General features: G+C 46.0%; 1 pseudogene; it reads left to right on the top strand.

Annotated features, from left to right (window-relative positions):
• The first annotated feature begins 9613 nt into the window (after positions 1–9613).
• On the top strand, positions 9614–12296 carry LOC130515242 (uncharacterized; annotated as a pseudogene).
• Positions 12297–16422: the final 4126 nt, after the last annotated feature.

Below are 16422 nucleotides of genomic sequence, written 5' to 3'. Positions count from 1 at the left end.
AATTCCCTAATATTTTTCCACACAGAAACAGCTATCTTTGGCTAAAAGGTTGTTTGTTTTGTTTGATATCAGCCTTATTTTCTCCTCAGGGACAACATCCTCCAATCCCATGGAACTGTTGGTCATTTCCGGGTAGCCATGGCAACCTATTTATTGAACTCTCCCACACCATTACCGTCAGCCATGTGACCCTGGATCATGTTTTAAAGTCTGTTTCCCCAATCGACACCATCCCCTCAGCCCCGCGTTACTTTACAGTCGATGTGAGTATCAAATGCACCTGAGCCTGAGCCCACCACAGATGATGACCACGCTGCTGAACTATTCTGGAACAACTACGTCTGAAAATGGCTGCACAGCTCACTGGACATATTGAAGTGCTCTGAAAGACTAACACCTGCTCATGTAGACTTCCCCCTCCCCAGCAGCAACATCAGCACTCTGAAGGATCACTAATAATGCAAAGAAACTCATCAAATCCAAAGAAATCAGACGCTACACAGCCCATATGCATTCTGTGCTGGAAATCAACAATTGCTGACCGCAGACATTTCTCCAGCTTGTAAACGCTATCAGACTGCCCCCCCCTCCCCTGTCAGTGCTTCCAATCATCTTTTATCGTTTGGACGTCATTTCTATTGAAAGACCAACTAATTATGACCCGGTACCCACATCTCCATTCTTTCATAAGGTATTGCATGTTGAATATATATTTGAAGTTGTGGCAGACACATAGGGGTGTATCTCACACCCAGGTGATGTATGGGGTGATGGGCGTGGTTAGCCCTGGAGTTCATGCACTGTTCGACGCGCCATTTAGCATTGTCTGGTGGATGGAAAATAAATACGTCCAAACCATCTGCTCTGTCCAAGTCGTTCCTCCGCCTGCCACATTGGTGACCCCGTTTGAACATGTTCGAGGCAGCAGTCGAAGGTATCTCCTCTTTGGTAACGTTGCCCCGACACACGCAGCCAGCTAGCTTCACCACATCTGTGAGAAGAATTGTTGTTATTACTATTATTGTTTAAATGCTATGATGAGTAGATTTAGAGTGTTTCAAGAATGTTGTTAAGAAAAGGAATGTGTGAATGTTTAAACTCAGTGCTGGAGCTGTTTATATAACCAGCACTTGGAGGTACCCTGTTCGATAAGACGAGGAAGTCATAAAGATGGAAAAAGTAGATAGGAAACAAGGAATTGTGAGGTCCTGATTGACATAAATCTTGTATGCACCAAATAAAAGAGGCGAGCGAGCAGCAGACGAGCAGAGTTGAGAGAGGAAGCTTGAACTGCTGCTCAGCTCTCCCTTGCAAGGAATCCAGTTGTTTGCGTGGTTTGTCTGAGTCTTAACATAAGAGTAAAGAACAGCGTGGGTGACAAACTTCACCCTCACAAAATTTGGTCCTTCGAGCCGGATTCCAAGACCTGGAGAGGAGCGCCATGGGACGACCGAACGCCGAAGTCTGTGCACAGCTGGAGTTAAAAAGACGTCCGCGTGAAAGACCTTTCATCACGAGTTGACGGAAGGCCGGTCTTCATCCTCGCAGGGCGACCATCTCCAGTGACGGGAAGAAGGCACTAAAACAACTCAGAGAGAAACCATAGAAACAACGGAGTGAGTATAAGACATGAAAAGCGCTCCACTGAAATACCGCGGAATTACCTGCCTGGTCATCGGGAGAGAAGCAGAGGCAAGATACACCCGCCTCTTCGGAGGTAGAAGCTTGGTGTATACTCTCCTGATTGGGAACGGGGGGCTATAAGGCCACGGCAGAGAGACTGAACTAGATATCCAGTAGGGACTGAGGGTTGTTCAGTCGGAGACCAAAAATCTCCACATCATGTAAACACATGGAAGACAAATATCCAGGTTCATGTTTACACGTCCAACTGTGGAAGTTCGATTGAGAACTATCAATCAATCAATCAATCTTTATTTATATAGCATCTTATACAATCAAAATTGTTTCAAGGCGCTTTCCAGAATCCCAGGGCCTAACCCCAGACAAGCAACAGTGGCAAGGAAAAACTCCCCTTTAACAGGAAGAAACCTTGAGCAGGACCAGGCTCATGTAGGGGGACCCTCCTGCTGATGGCCGGCTGGGTAAGGAGAGAGGAGAAGGGGGAGGACAGGTAGAGGATAGGACAGGTAGGAGAGGAGAGGGGTAGAGGAGAGGAGAAGTAGAGTGAAGGGGAGGTAGAGGAGAGGAGAAGGAGAAGGAGGAGGAGGGGAAAGAGGAGAGGAAAGAAGAGGAGAGGGAGAGGAAAAGGAGGAGGAGAGGAGAGGGAGAGGAGAGGCACAGAGCACAGAAACACACACAAAAAATATGATGCACAATCACTTCAGCGGGGCCGGAGGTCATTATGCAGCTCTGAGGGCGGCGATACCTGTAAATAAACAGAGGTGGGGGGGGAGAGAAGCAGAGAAACTACACAAGAATCAGCATAACTAGTCTGCTTGATGAGGAGAGGAAAGGAGAGGAGAGGAAACCATGACCCAGTGGAGTGACAGAGGCCTGTCAGGTGATCATGTTTCCGGACCCCGGCAGCCTTGGCCTATAACAGCATAACTAAGATGTGACCTAACGATTAGACGACCCCCTAAGTATGATAATTTGTCTGTCTATGATAGTAACTGGAACTACTGAATTAGTAACAATAAGCTTTTTCAAAGAGGTAGGTTTTGAGTCTGATCTTAAAAGTAGCGATGGAGTCAGCCTCCCGTACCTGGACAGGGAGCTGGTTCCATAGCAGGGGGGCCTGGTAGCTAAATGCTCGGCCCCCCATTCTACTCCTGGAAACTCTGGGAACCACAAGTAGACCAGCATTCTGAGAGCGGAGCGGTCTATTGGGCTGATAAGGTATCACTAGCCCCTCCAGGTAGGATGGAGCTAGGCCTCTGAGGACCTTGTAGGTCAAAAGAAGGGTTTTAAAAATTATTCTAAATTTGACGGGCAGCCAATGAAGCGACGCCAGTACAGGAGTAATGTGATCTCTTTTGTCAATGTGATCTCTTTTGTCAACTAAATGACAGACTTGACAGACTGTACGATCGCATGCGAACTACTTTTACCAGACGAGCTGACTACAGCGCCATTACGGCCACGAGACAAAAGACTGACCAAAGTTTTGAAGACTATAGTATCAGAATGAAAGATGTGTTCCGGAAGAATAGTGGAATTCCGTATGCGGAAGAACCAGAAGGTCCCTAACAACAGCAGTTAAAGCAAGCTATACGTACATGGGGGATCAAAATCAGAGATAAAAACCTGGGTAGAGAGACAGTTAGTTGATTTTGGAACCTGTTCCCTAAACTGCTATGAACAATATGCTATGCATGCTGAAAGACAATGCCAAAAGAGTAAGAATCAATTCCCAGGCATGTTTTTCAATGCCAACCCTCTCCCAAGCCGAGGCGGAAGGGGAGGAGGAGGCAATTCCCGTGAAAATGATCAGTGTCATTATTGTAAAAATGATGGACACTGGGAACGTGACTGCAGAAAGAAACAACGTGACCAGAGATACAATAGAGGACAGCAGCGAGGTTCTAATCCACCCCAGCAATGACTAGAACCAGAAAAAGATGTCAGAAAAAATTAAAACAAATCAGGGCACAAGATTTGGCCAATTTGAAAACGATGACTTAGAAGATGTTTTAGATTTAGAAACCATCTTCCTGTTTGCTGAAGGCAAACCAGAAATAGAACTAACCATGTTAGGTAATTCTTTAACAATCTTAGTAGACTCAGGTGCAGGTAAATCAGTAATTAGAGATCCAATAGCCCTGAAGCCAACCTCTACACAGATTTTTGTGAGATCAGCAAATGGTCTCGTAACCAAAGAAAGAATGTCAGTCCCTGGAGATGTTTGTGACCCTGTAAGTGGAATCACACTTAAAGCCCCTTTCGTGATCTCCACCACATGTCCCGTCAATCTATTAGGAAATGATCTTATCTCTCAGCTCCAGTTAATGATTCGTACCACAGCCGAAGGAATGTGGTCTGTAGATAGAGTGGTTGATTTGTGGGTAAGAGAAGGAGAGACGTGCAGTAAATACTGGTCACTCGACATTCCCAAAAAGCAGCCCCCTCCATTCTCTGACCCAATCACTATGATATATGGTAAAGCTCTGTCATACTAACAGCCTGAAGCCTAGCTCCACAATCAAGCTAACTTGCATGTAACCATGCACGTGGAGCGCATAGGTGAGATCTGTAAATCAGATTCACAAGGAACAACAAGCTATGCAGAGCAGTTTGCTAAACTCAAAGATGCATAAATGATTGTAATTATGCATCTATATGTGTGTGGTCAGATGGCTGTCTGCACGGCAGGAAGCCTTTCTGCCGAAGCAGCAGCGCTATTCAAAGTGTCAGGTTCTGTACCACATGTTTCTATTGCCAAACCGCTTAAGAAAAGATGGCAGGACCTGGGATGTGACGCAAAATAGCTGTATGTAAATGCACTGCACATACGAACAACACAGTCGCAGTCTCACAAGGCAATGCCTTTGCAGACAAAGCCGCAAAGGCTGCAGCAAATAACAACACACTTCTTGATAATGATGAGGAATCATTTACCTTAGAATCTGCGGACAACGACATTCTAAAAGAAATGCAACAAAGTGCTCTAGAAAAAGAAAAGGCCATGTGGAAGAAGCGAGGAGCCAAACTCGATGATAAAGGACTGTTAACCATAGGCAATAAACCAATCCTTCCCCGGAATATGCATAAATGGGCAGCATTAGTGAGCCATGGGCCATGCCATGTCTCAACAGGAGGGATGGTACAGATGGTTAATGAACATTATTACACCATAGGATTTCACACATATTCAAAAAAAATTTGTTCACAATGTGCTATTTGTGTAAAACACAGCGCACAGGGAGCACTGAAGGCCCCTGCAGGCACTACACCATTACCAAATCACCCATTTCACACAGTTTTTCTAGATTTTATTCAGCTAACACCATGTGAAGGTAAACAATATTGTCTAGTAGTGTTAGTTGGATTTACTAGATGGGTAGAAATTTTCCCCACGGCAAAAGCAGATGCACTGACAGTGGCAACGGCCCTATGTAGAGAGATCATTCCCAGGTTTGGCATCCTGAAGGTCATCTGGAGTGACAATGAAAGCCATTTTGTAAATGAGGTAGTGAAAACTGTAGGAGTAACTTTGGAAATTGATTTGAAGAATCACCGTGCATACCACCCTCAGAGTGCAGGATTAGTTGAAAGAGTCAACGGTACTATTAATAACAGACTAAAGAAGGGTATGGACAAGACAGGAAAGAACTGGATATTTTGTCTCGACCTGGTGAAATTATGAATGCACATAACACCACACAAGAAAACAGGCATCACACCTTTTGAATCATTATATGGGCGGCCTTATTGCCGACCATACTTTGCAACAACAAATGGGTTAGAACATGTTGAAGAAACAATAGCAGATTATCTAAAAAAGGTGTTACTCAAACGAGGTGTGAATGCTGTAAATGTTCTGCCTAGTCCTGTGTCTTCCACAGATTCCACCCCCCAGGAACCGATTCAACCGGGCGACTACATGTGGGTGAAGAAGTTTGTGCGAAAGAGCTAGCGCACGCCTAGGTGGGAAGGTCCTTATCAAGTACAGCTGACCACAAAGACTGCAGTTCAAGTGGACGGGAAACTGTCGTGGATACACCTTTCCCATTGTAAGAAACAGAAAATTCTTCCAGGTGAAGGCGAGGGAGCAGTGGCGGACTCTCCGTAAATGGCTGACGGCCTGTATAGGTCCAGCAACGGCTGAACCCCGTCGGAACCTGTGAAGGAGAGCTAAAAGGAAATGAAGTTGTTCTTCCTAATTGTGGTGAGTGCTGTGACGGCGGGACTTGCGAGTTTCGGCCTTTGGGATTTCCGACAGGAGGGAGGTAATCAGAGACAGAATAATACTCTGAGACAGGATGAGAGCAACACGCGCACTAAACGCACCGTAGATAGCCACTTAGAACATTTGTGGTTAGAAAAAAATCCTCACACACTTACAGTTTGAATACATGGTGGCGCTATGCTAATTTCACAGCTCGGACACGGAATCATTCTAGTTGTTATGTTTGTTCTATGCTACCAGTTTCCGTGCATACACCGCGAGTAACTGCTAAACCGATGACAGGGAGTGTAGGACAGTGTTTTGTCCATATAGGGCTAAGCCGTGACACGAACTTCACACTACAGATGTTGGATGGAACGTGGTTCGCTCGCAGCAACTGCACCCAAGAGCCACTACGGACAATGGCAGGGAAAGCCAATAGATCCAGATTTCCTGTGCTAGGTGCGATAAATCACACATACTGTTATGCACGAAGTGGTGGTAGAGATTTGGGGTCGTTACACAAGGATGTCTGTAAAGTTGTTTATACGTCATGCGCACTGGGAGTCAGTGGAGATGTGAAGTTAAACTTTACAACTGATCGGTATTATCGGAAAACATGTCTACAGCAAAATAAAAGTTCCGAACAGTGCGAACAGGAGTGTATTGATGACCCCCGTTACTTATGTGGTTTATTTACCTTAAATAAATCAACACAGATGTGCCCAGAAGGTTATAACTGTACATGCAACTATCCTGCTTTCGCGCCAGGAGACAAAGACACGCAATTAGTGGATAAGGGATGGTGGTTATGTGGACACAATGCAGACCTACCAGCAAACTGGTCAGGAGTGTGTGCTCCAGTACATCTCAATGATCATACAGTCATAATTTATGCTGCTAATGCTAGATCCGCACCACAATTGCGTTCCAGGGAGGAGTTTGTGCAATGGTAGGCGATTACTGTTGTACGTTCATCCCAGAGAATGATGCGGACGGTCATTTGATAGATAGTGCATTGAAAAATTTAACTAAGCTACAGAAAGCTATGATTGACGATGGTAGTCCTCCACCAGACTGGCTTCCAAAAATGTTATCAAGGCGGAGGGAACTGTTGTTCAAGACAGGAATGATGATAGGGATAGTGTTGCTAGTATTAGCCATACTAGCTTGTTGTGTAGTACCTCTTGTTCGGGTTTGCATTGGCCGGCTCGTGGGATCAGCTGTTACTAGTACTTTGCTGCAGGTGGAAGAACAATTTCTACTGGACAATGATGAAGAGGAATCAGAAAAAGAATGGACAAATGTGATGCAAGATGTAAATTAACTGTTTAAGATGTCTTAAGCTGTAACCATGTTGAACTCTGAGTGTAAGAAAAGTGTTTCTAGGGAAATGACGTAATGCATTGAAATTTCATGAAAATGTAAAGATGTAATACTGATGATGAGAATCTAGACGCATTTAACGATAAACAGGAGGGAAATGTGAGAAGAATTATTGTTGTTATCGTTTAAATGCTAGGATGAGTAGATTTAGAGTGTTTAAGGAGTGTTTAAGAAAAGGAATGTTTAAATCAAGTGCTGGAGCTATTTATATAACCAGCACTTGGAGGTACCCTGTTTGATAAGACGAGGAAGTCGTAAAGATGGGAAAAGTAGATAGGAAACAAGGAATCGTGAGGTCCTGATTGACATAAATCTTGTATGCACCAAATAAAAGAGGTGAGCGAGCAGCAGAAGAGCGGAGTTGAGAGAGGAAGTTTGAACTGCTGCTCAGCTCTCCCTTGCAAGGACTCCTGTTGTTCTTCACCCTCACATTCCCACCACGGGTCTTCCCTTTTTTGCACGCGCGCGGTGACTCGACGCTATGAATTTGGTGACGGCTAAGGAGGAATTCGCCACAATGGAGAATTGGGAATTGTGCAGCGTTCTAACAGCCCATGGGCCTCTCCGCTCCATATGGTGCCCAAGGCAGATTGCACTTGGCGACCGTGTGGCAATTTTCAGCGTCTTAACAACATCACAGCCCATGACCGTTACCCCATTCCGCACATACAGGATTTTTCCGTTCGCTTGGCAGGCACTACCGTTTTCTCCAAAGTAGACTTGGTGCGTGGCTATCATCAGGTTCCGGTGCGTGCTGAGGATGTGCCCAAGACTGCGGTGATTACCCCGTTTGGGCTTTTTGAGTTCCTGTGCATGCCCTTTGGCCTGAAGGGGGCAGCATAGACCTTTTAGCGGTTGATGGACTCGGTATTACGTGACCTCACCTTTATGTTCGTCTATTTGGACGACATTTTGGTAGCAAGTCCATCTGCGGACGAGCACCTGACACACCTTGGGCAGGTTTTTCAGCGACTGGCAGATCATGGCCTGATCGGAAACCCAGAGCAAATGCCAGTTTGGTCTGTGATTGATTTCTTGGGCCACCGCATTTCTTCCCAGGGTGCAGTTCCGTTGCAATCTAAGGTGCAAGCGGTGGCGGAATTTCCTCGATGAGCACACTTGAGGCTCCAGGATTATCAGCATGTTGTGATGTCAATGAAAAACATACACCAACCCGAGGAGGCGGGCTGATAAGGATATGACAACATAAGTATAATTTTATCCATGACGGCACCAACGCCTTGCAAACCTGCTCACGGCAGCACAAATGTAAAGAGTCCGATGCCTCTTTACCTACAGGTCAACTTATCACAATATCAAAACTAGAACAGGTTCCCTGTTCATCAGCAGAATGACTGTGATACTGTAGGAGGGAAATGCAGTATTGAAAATGTGTCCACACAACAGTCAAGGAACCTGCAAAAGACCGCCGGTTAAAAGAGAAACTGGATCTTCGTGGTTTCCTTAAAACCATGGCACAAAAACAACCTGGAACAAATGTGAGGTTGTAATGAAAGGTCATCCCTGAAACGAAATCATGCAAAGGAAAACAAGGGAAAACGTCCGGCTGATAAGGATATGACAACATAAGTCTTATTATATCTATGACGGCACCAACGCCTTGCAAACCTGCTCACGGCAGCACAAATGTAAAGAGTCCGACGCCTCTTTAACTACAGGTCAACTCACAATATCAAAACTAGAAGAGGTTCCCTGTTCTGTGCTGACAGACGGTGAGCGTCTCAGCCCAGAACCCTTCTAGCTCTTTGGGCACTTCCTATTCCAACACGAGGGTGAAAAAAAGCTCTGTCACTTTTATTTCTAATAACCGGGGGTGCAAAAATCATCATTCCAAATTTGCATTCGACCTTTAATTTTCAGGGAAAAAAAGTCCACAGTAGCCAAAATGATCCATCAGCAGAATGACTGTGATACTGTAGGAGGGAAATGCAGTATTGAAAATGTGAAAGGTTTTGTTTCCAATTATCCACCTTATAGCCGTTCACGTTGGGAGCACCTGGCCGGACTCATGACAGACAAAACATTCAGTTTGGGTTTATAGGTGACAAGGAAATGTCTCCTGCATGATTCACTCGGCTAGTTAGCACAAAGTATCTGCCCTGCAAGTTCTTTTTGCAGTTCTTGGGGGTCTTTCAACTAATGGTATATAGAGCTGAAATGACAATCCTAAGATTATTCTGAGGGTGAGATGAAGCATTTGTTTTAAAATAGTTAATGCGGGACAAAGCCATAGCCAAAAAATTATCGGTTGTTTATTTTGTAATTAGGCTTATTTTTGGCCACATAGAATCTTGGGCCTTCTGTTGTAATTATTCACAAGGTGTATATGTGTGTGCTCCTATATGTAAAGCTTTACTAAGCTTTGATGGATCAGAGCATGAAAGCATTTTTAAAACTAAAAGCTTTCATTTATACTGCTTCAGGGTTGGAGACTGCTAGACTTTTTGTTGGCAAACACACAGTACATAATATATACGTTGGTTTAAATGAACGACGCAGCTTTGGCACAAAATGTCTATCATACTAAATGGTTTGTCGGATCGTTTTTTCTTCACTCTTGAATCCTAATCATTTCCATTTTTGTCTTTTTGGATTACTTCTGTTGGCTTTTACCTTGCCCATTCTCTTATGAGTTTTCCATCTATTACTATTAACAAAAACATGCATTTAACCAGGCCCCAGAAGAGTTTCTGAAGTGAATCTGCTCTTTGTTTATAGGCAAGCGAAGAAGTTTGAGACTGTTACAAATGGGGTATTACGACAAGGATGGAAATCCGACCATTTGTTACAGAGAGAGAGTTTACAGGTACAGTACAGAAAATTACAACCACATCAGTTAGTGCATTCTTTGTATGTCTTCAGGGTCCCACTGTTCCACTTTCTTTCCAATCCAGAGTTTTCAAGCGGAGGCAAAAACCCACAATTACAAGCGACACAACATCTGACACCATTGGCGAGGACAGCTATGACACTAAACGCATCCTGAGCTACATTAAAGAGTCGAGCTCCTCAGAGTCGAGCTCCTCAGGAAGCTGCATGTTCAGCAGTACTAAAGATACAGTCAGTACCTGCAAGACCAAGTGGCTCATTTTCTCGAGTCTGGTGGTCCTTGCGTTGAGTAAGTCGTCTGTTGTAAACATATATTAGATGTTTGATCTGTTTTGCACACTATCTGACTGGCTCCCCCCCATCAGTGCTTCCAATCATCTTTTATCATTTGGACTTCATTTCTTTTGAAAGACCAACTAATTCTGACCCGGTAACCACATCTCCAGTCTATCAGAAGGTATTGCATGTTGAATATATATTTGAAGTAACATAAAGACAGCTGGGGACTGTCATCAATCCATTAGGTAGGCATGGATCATTAAACTGGCTTTTTCTCACTTTTACTGCACCAATCAGAGGTTTGAAAATGTGATGATGCACATAGAGAAGCTTCAACCTGCATTGCACTATTTGAAGGAGAAACTGAACTATCAGCTCCCAAATGAAAATTTCTGGACCACCTCTGCTCTAGATTCTCATGGTACGATATAAAGCTTTGAAAATTGTGATTAAAAAAAAAAGAAAAAGTGTAATTCAAAGGTCTGGATTCATGTTGATCTCACTGGGGGGGTGTTTTGGTGTATTTTTGTTTTGATGTGCAGGAGCCAAAGTGTACAAAAAATGATCCTCCAGCACCTATGAGAGGATCAGGGGAGGAAAGATTTTGGGGTTTCAACTTTTTTCAAAAGTGGTTTCAACGACTGTCATTCAGGTGAGTATTGATCTAGTTCACTAATATTCTTCCACACAGAAACAGCGATCTTTGGCTAAAAGGTTGTTTGTTTTGTTTGGCATCAACCTCATTTTCTCCTCAGGAACAACATCCTCCAATCCCAGTGAACTTTTGGTCATTTCCGGGTAGCCATGGCAACCTGTTTATTGAACTCTTTACTGGGTTTACTGGGGTCTGACTTGTCTCTGACAGGGACTACAATCTTTGGATGAAAAAGCGGTGCATCTTGGGAAATTTATATACGATCTTGAGGGTAACCCAACCCAGACGTTTGCAATGAAGGTAAGGAGGACATTGCAGAGAAGTTTTTTTATTTATGGTGCATATTTTTCAGAACTAAAGTGTCTCTTTTGTCTTTTGTCTATGCAGGATCATGACAGTATTCCTTTCAAATACATAGACTTGCGAATTGAATCCAACTATGGCCATGCTGACTACACGTGCTTGTATGGCTTCAGGGTCCATGGACAGATATAAGATATAATAGTGAGTAATGAATAAAACTAATTAGACTTGATAAAGTTTTTGTTCCAAGTCAAATTTCTCTGAAATTAATCAAAAAACATTCCTTTACCAGCAGAAATGATTGACGACTCATGCTACTGAAATCCGTCTCCGAATTACACACTAAAACTTGCCCATCCTGCAGAGAGAGTGCTGATGATGTTTGATGAATGAATCCAGGCCATGAGAAACTGAGCCTGAGCCCACCACAGATGATGATCACGCTGCTGAACTATTCTGGAACAACTACGTCTGAAAATGACTGCACGGCTCACTGGACATATTGAAGTGCTCTGAAAGACTAACACCTGCTCATGTAGACTTCCCCCTCCCCAGCAGCAACATCAGCCCTCTGAAGGATCACGAATAATGCAAAGAAACTCATCAAATCCAAAGAAATCAGACGCTACACAGCCCATATGCATTCTGGGCTGGAAATCAACAATTGCTGACCACAAACATTTCTCCAGCTCGTAAACACTATCAGACTGCCCCCCCCTCCCCCATCAGTGCTTCCAATCATCTTTTATCGTTTGGATGTCATTTCTATTGAAAGACCAACTAATTATGACCCGGTACCCACATCTCCATTCTATCATAAGGGATTGCATGTTGAATATATATTTGAAGTTGTGGCGGACACATAGGGGTGTATCTCACACCCAGGTGATGTATGGGGTTATGGGCGTGGTTAGCCCTGGAGTTAATGCACTGTTCGACGCGCCATTTAGTATTGTCTGGTGGATGCAGAATAAAGACGTCCAAACCATCTGCTCTGTCCTAGTCATTCCTCGTCCTGCCACATTGGTGACCCCGTTTGAACATGTTAGAGGCAGTAGACGAAGGTATCTCCTCTTTGGTCATGTTGCCCCGACACACGCAGCCAGCTAGCTTCACCGCGTCCGTGAAGCTGCCCGACTTCTAGCAGAGCGATCTGGCCCCGTGGTTCCAGCATGTCGAAGCGCTGTTCCACCTGCGAGGAGTCACCGAGGACGACTCCAGATATTATTTGGTGGTGGCGGCTCTGGACCAGCAATCCACACGCCGTGTCATGCAGCTGCTGCGGGCCACTGCGCGGCAAGTACGCAGCGCTCAAGGAGCTCCTGCTCCGGAAGTACAGTCAGTCCGACGCGGAAAGGGCGTATAAACTGCTTTTCCTGCCGGGTTTGGGCGATGGTTCGGCGGTAGACCTTATGGACAGCATGCTGCCGTTTCTGGGCTCTGATGAGGGCGGGTTCCTTTTCCCGCACATTTTCCTGCGCCAACTTCCCCATCCGGTCCAGGTGGCCTTGGCGAACTCCCCAAGTTTGGCTGCAGGTGATTTTTGTGGTTTGGCTGAGGAAGCGGGTCATGTGCTGGTGACTGCTAGGAGGTACCTCCGTGCAGAGCGTGTTGGCGGATTCCCGGCAGCTGGTACCAGAACACACTGACCAGGCAATGGTGGCTGGAGTTTCCTCCCGGAGGAGGAAGAGTAACCTGTGTTTTTTCCACCAGCGTTTTGGCCACAAGGCCCGGCGCTAACCGGCGTCTAATCGATGCCATTTCCTTTGCCACGTCCATGTCTGAGGGGGGGACCACCTGGGCCACTGGCACATGCCAGTTTTGCTGCGCCGGGTTTTTCAGAAATTGCTGAGTGATTTTCTGTCGCTTACTACGCCCGGGTTTTCCACTGCCGTCACAAAGCACGGGCTGGAGCACTTTATTCCCACCACGGGTCTGCCCTTTTTTGCACGTGCGCGGCGACTCGACGCTGAGAATTTGGTGACGGCTAAGGAGGAATTCGCCACAATGGAGCGTCTGGGAATTGTGCAGTGCTCTAACAGCCCATGGGCCTTTCCGCTCCATATGGTGCCCAAGGCAGATTGCACTTGGCGACCGTGTGGCAATTTTCGGCATCTTAACAACATCACAGCCCATGATCGTTACCCCATTCCGCACATACAGGATTTTTCCGTTCGCTAGGCAGGCACTACCGTTTTCTCCAAAGTAGACTTGGTGCATGGCTATCATCAGGTTCCGGTGCATGCCGAGGATGTGCCCAAGACTGCGGTGATTACCCCGTTTGGGCTTTTTGAGTTCCTGTGCATGCCCTTTGGCCTGAAGGGGGCAGCATAGACCTTTTAGCGGTTGATGAACTCGGTATTATGTGACCTCACCTTTGTGTTCGTCTAGTTGGACGACATTTTGGTAGCAAGTCCATCTGCAGACGAGCACCTGACACACCTTGGCAGGTTTTTCAGCGACTGGCAGATCATGGCCTGATTGTAAACCCAGAGCAAATGCCAGTTTGGTCTGTGATTGATTTCTTGGGCCACCGCATTTCTTCCCAGGGTGCAGTTCCGTTGCAATCTAAGGTGCAAGCGGTGGCGGAATTTCCTCGATGAGCACACTTGAGGCTCCAGGATTATCAGCATGTTGTGATGTCAATGAAAAACATACACCAACCCGAGGAGGCGGGCTGATAAGGATATGACAACATAAGTATAATTTTATCCATGACGGCACCAACGCCTTGCAAACCTGCTCACGGCAGCACAAATGTAAAGAGTCCAATGCCTCTTTAACTACAGGTCAACTTATCACAATAGCAAAACTAGAACAGGTTCCCTGTTCATCAGCAGAATGACTGTGATACTGTAGGAGGGAAATGCAGTATTGAAAATGTGTCCACACAACAGTCAAGGAACCTGCAAAAGACCGCCAGTTAAAAGAGAAACTGGATCTTCGTGGTTTCCTTAAAACCATGGCACAAAAACAACCTGGAACAAATGTGATGCAAATCTAATGAAAGGTCACCCCTGAAATGAAATCATGCAAAGGAAAACAAGGGAAAACGTTATTGGCAGCTGTGCGGGGTGACCTTGTGTGGGATGAGCTCCGGAGGAAACTGGCAATGAAGTCACCCGCAGACGTTTCGGCAACCAAAGTGATGAGCGGACGACCCGTGCTGAGCTTCCACAGCTCCAGCAGACCACAGCGTAGAAGATCACCGATGCCACCATATTTTTGGAGTTGTTTCTTAACCATATGCCAGTCATAAAAAGTCCTAAGCAGTGTCCTGCACATGCCAAAGGACCTCAGTCTCCTCAGCAGATGGAGACGACTTTAGCCCTTCTTGTACAGGGCATCTGTGTTGTGAGTCCAGTCCAGTTTATTGTTGAGATGAACACCCAGGTATTTGCACTCCTCCACGATCTCAATGTCCAAACCCTGGATGTTCACACGTGCAATGTGAGAAGCCTTCCAACTGAAGTCGATCACCACCTCCTTTGTCTTGCTGGCGTTGATGCGCAAATGGTTCAGTTCACACCAGGCGACAAAGTTGGTGATGACCTCCCTGTACTCCAGTTCGTTCCCCTCAGACACACATCCAACGATGGCTGTATCATCGGAGAACTTCTGGAGGTGACAGCTGTCTGAGTTGTAGCTGAAGTTCGATGTGTAGAGAGTGAAGAGGAGGGGAGAGAGAACTGTACTCTGCGGTGCCCCTGTGCTGCAGACTACCACCTCGGACTCACAGTCAAGGAGCCTCACATACTGCAGTCTGTTGGTGAGGTAGTCGGTGGTCCAGAGAGCTAGGTGACAGTCGACTCTGTCTCCCTCCAGCTTCCCTCTCAGCAATGATGGCTGGACTGTGTTGAAGGCACTGGAGAAGTCAAAGAACATGACTCACAGTGCTCCTGTTGCCCTCTAGGTGTGAAAGTGACCGGTGCAGCAGGTACATGACAGCGTCATCCACACCAATGCCCGGTCGATATGCAAACTGTAGAGGGTCCATCTTGCCATCCACCAGCTGTCAGAGGTGGGTGAGAACAATCCTTTCCATGGTCTTCATCAGATGAGAGGTTAAAGCCACTGGCCTGAAGTGGTTGGGCTCCCTGGCGTGCGCAGTCTTAGGAACCAGAACCACACATGATGTTTTCCACAGTAGTGGAACTCTCTCCAGACTGAGGCTCAGGTTAAAGATGTGCAGGAGTACTCCACAGAGCTGATCTGCACAGTCCTTAAGTAGTCTGGAGTTGATGCCATCGGGGCCAGTAGCTTTCCTCGCCTCGTCAAGGAACCTGCAAAAGACCGTCGGTTAAAAGAGAAACTGGATCTTCCTGGTTTCCTTAAAACCATGGCACAAAAACAACCTGGAACAATTGTGATGCAAATCTAATGAAAGGTCATCCCTGAAACGAAATCATGCAAAGGTAAACAAGGGAAAAAGTTATTGGCAGCTGTGCAGGCCAACCTTGTGTGGGATAAGCTCCGGAGGGAACTGGCAATGAAGTCACCTGCAGACGTTCCGGCAACCAAAGTGATGAGCGGACGACCGGTGCAGGGAAGCACGGTGACCCAGGACGACCGGCAGAGAATCACTAATCTGTGGACCTGTTTGTTTGTGGGAAATTCGAGAACCCGTCCAGTTTGTCAAGTGGAGCGTGATTGGCGCGACTTCACCGAGCCGGTGAGGTTAGCAGGAGCTGGAACCGTGAAGATTACTATGAGAACAGTTGGAGCCAGAGGTGCTCAAAGACACCCTGCATTTGAGCATCATGTGTTGCCTTTCTCCTAAAGCGTTAGCTCCTCTTCACTCTCTCGATTACTTAGCTTTCTTTCTCTACTTAGCCTGCTAGCGCACCACTCCAGCCTCACGAGCCCGCCCCGTGCACGCCGTGATTTGCCAACATAAAGGCCTGACGTCATCATGTCACCCCACCCCGGAGCACGTACGGTGCGCTTGTTTTGGAGCCCAACGTGATCCCAATGTGTGGGCCAGTTTTGTTACCATTGGCTGATGTTTGGGTGTATATGTATTTTTTTTTAAAAAAAAAAAAAAAAAATCCGCAACTACATCAACAGCCCGGTCTAAAAATAAAAACAAAAAAACACG

Source organism: Takifugu flavidus, chromosome 18 (assembly GCF_003711565.1).
Source record: "Takifugu flavidus isolate HTHZ2018 chromosome 18, ASM371156v2, whole genome shotgun sequence".
Classification (NCBI taxonomy): domain Eukaryota; kingdom Metazoa; phylum Chordata; class Actinopteri; order Tetraodontiformes; family Tetraodontidae; genus Takifugu; species Takifugu flavidus.
Note: the sequence above shows the minus strand (reverse complement) of the source record. Positions and strands in the feature narration are given on the sequence as shown.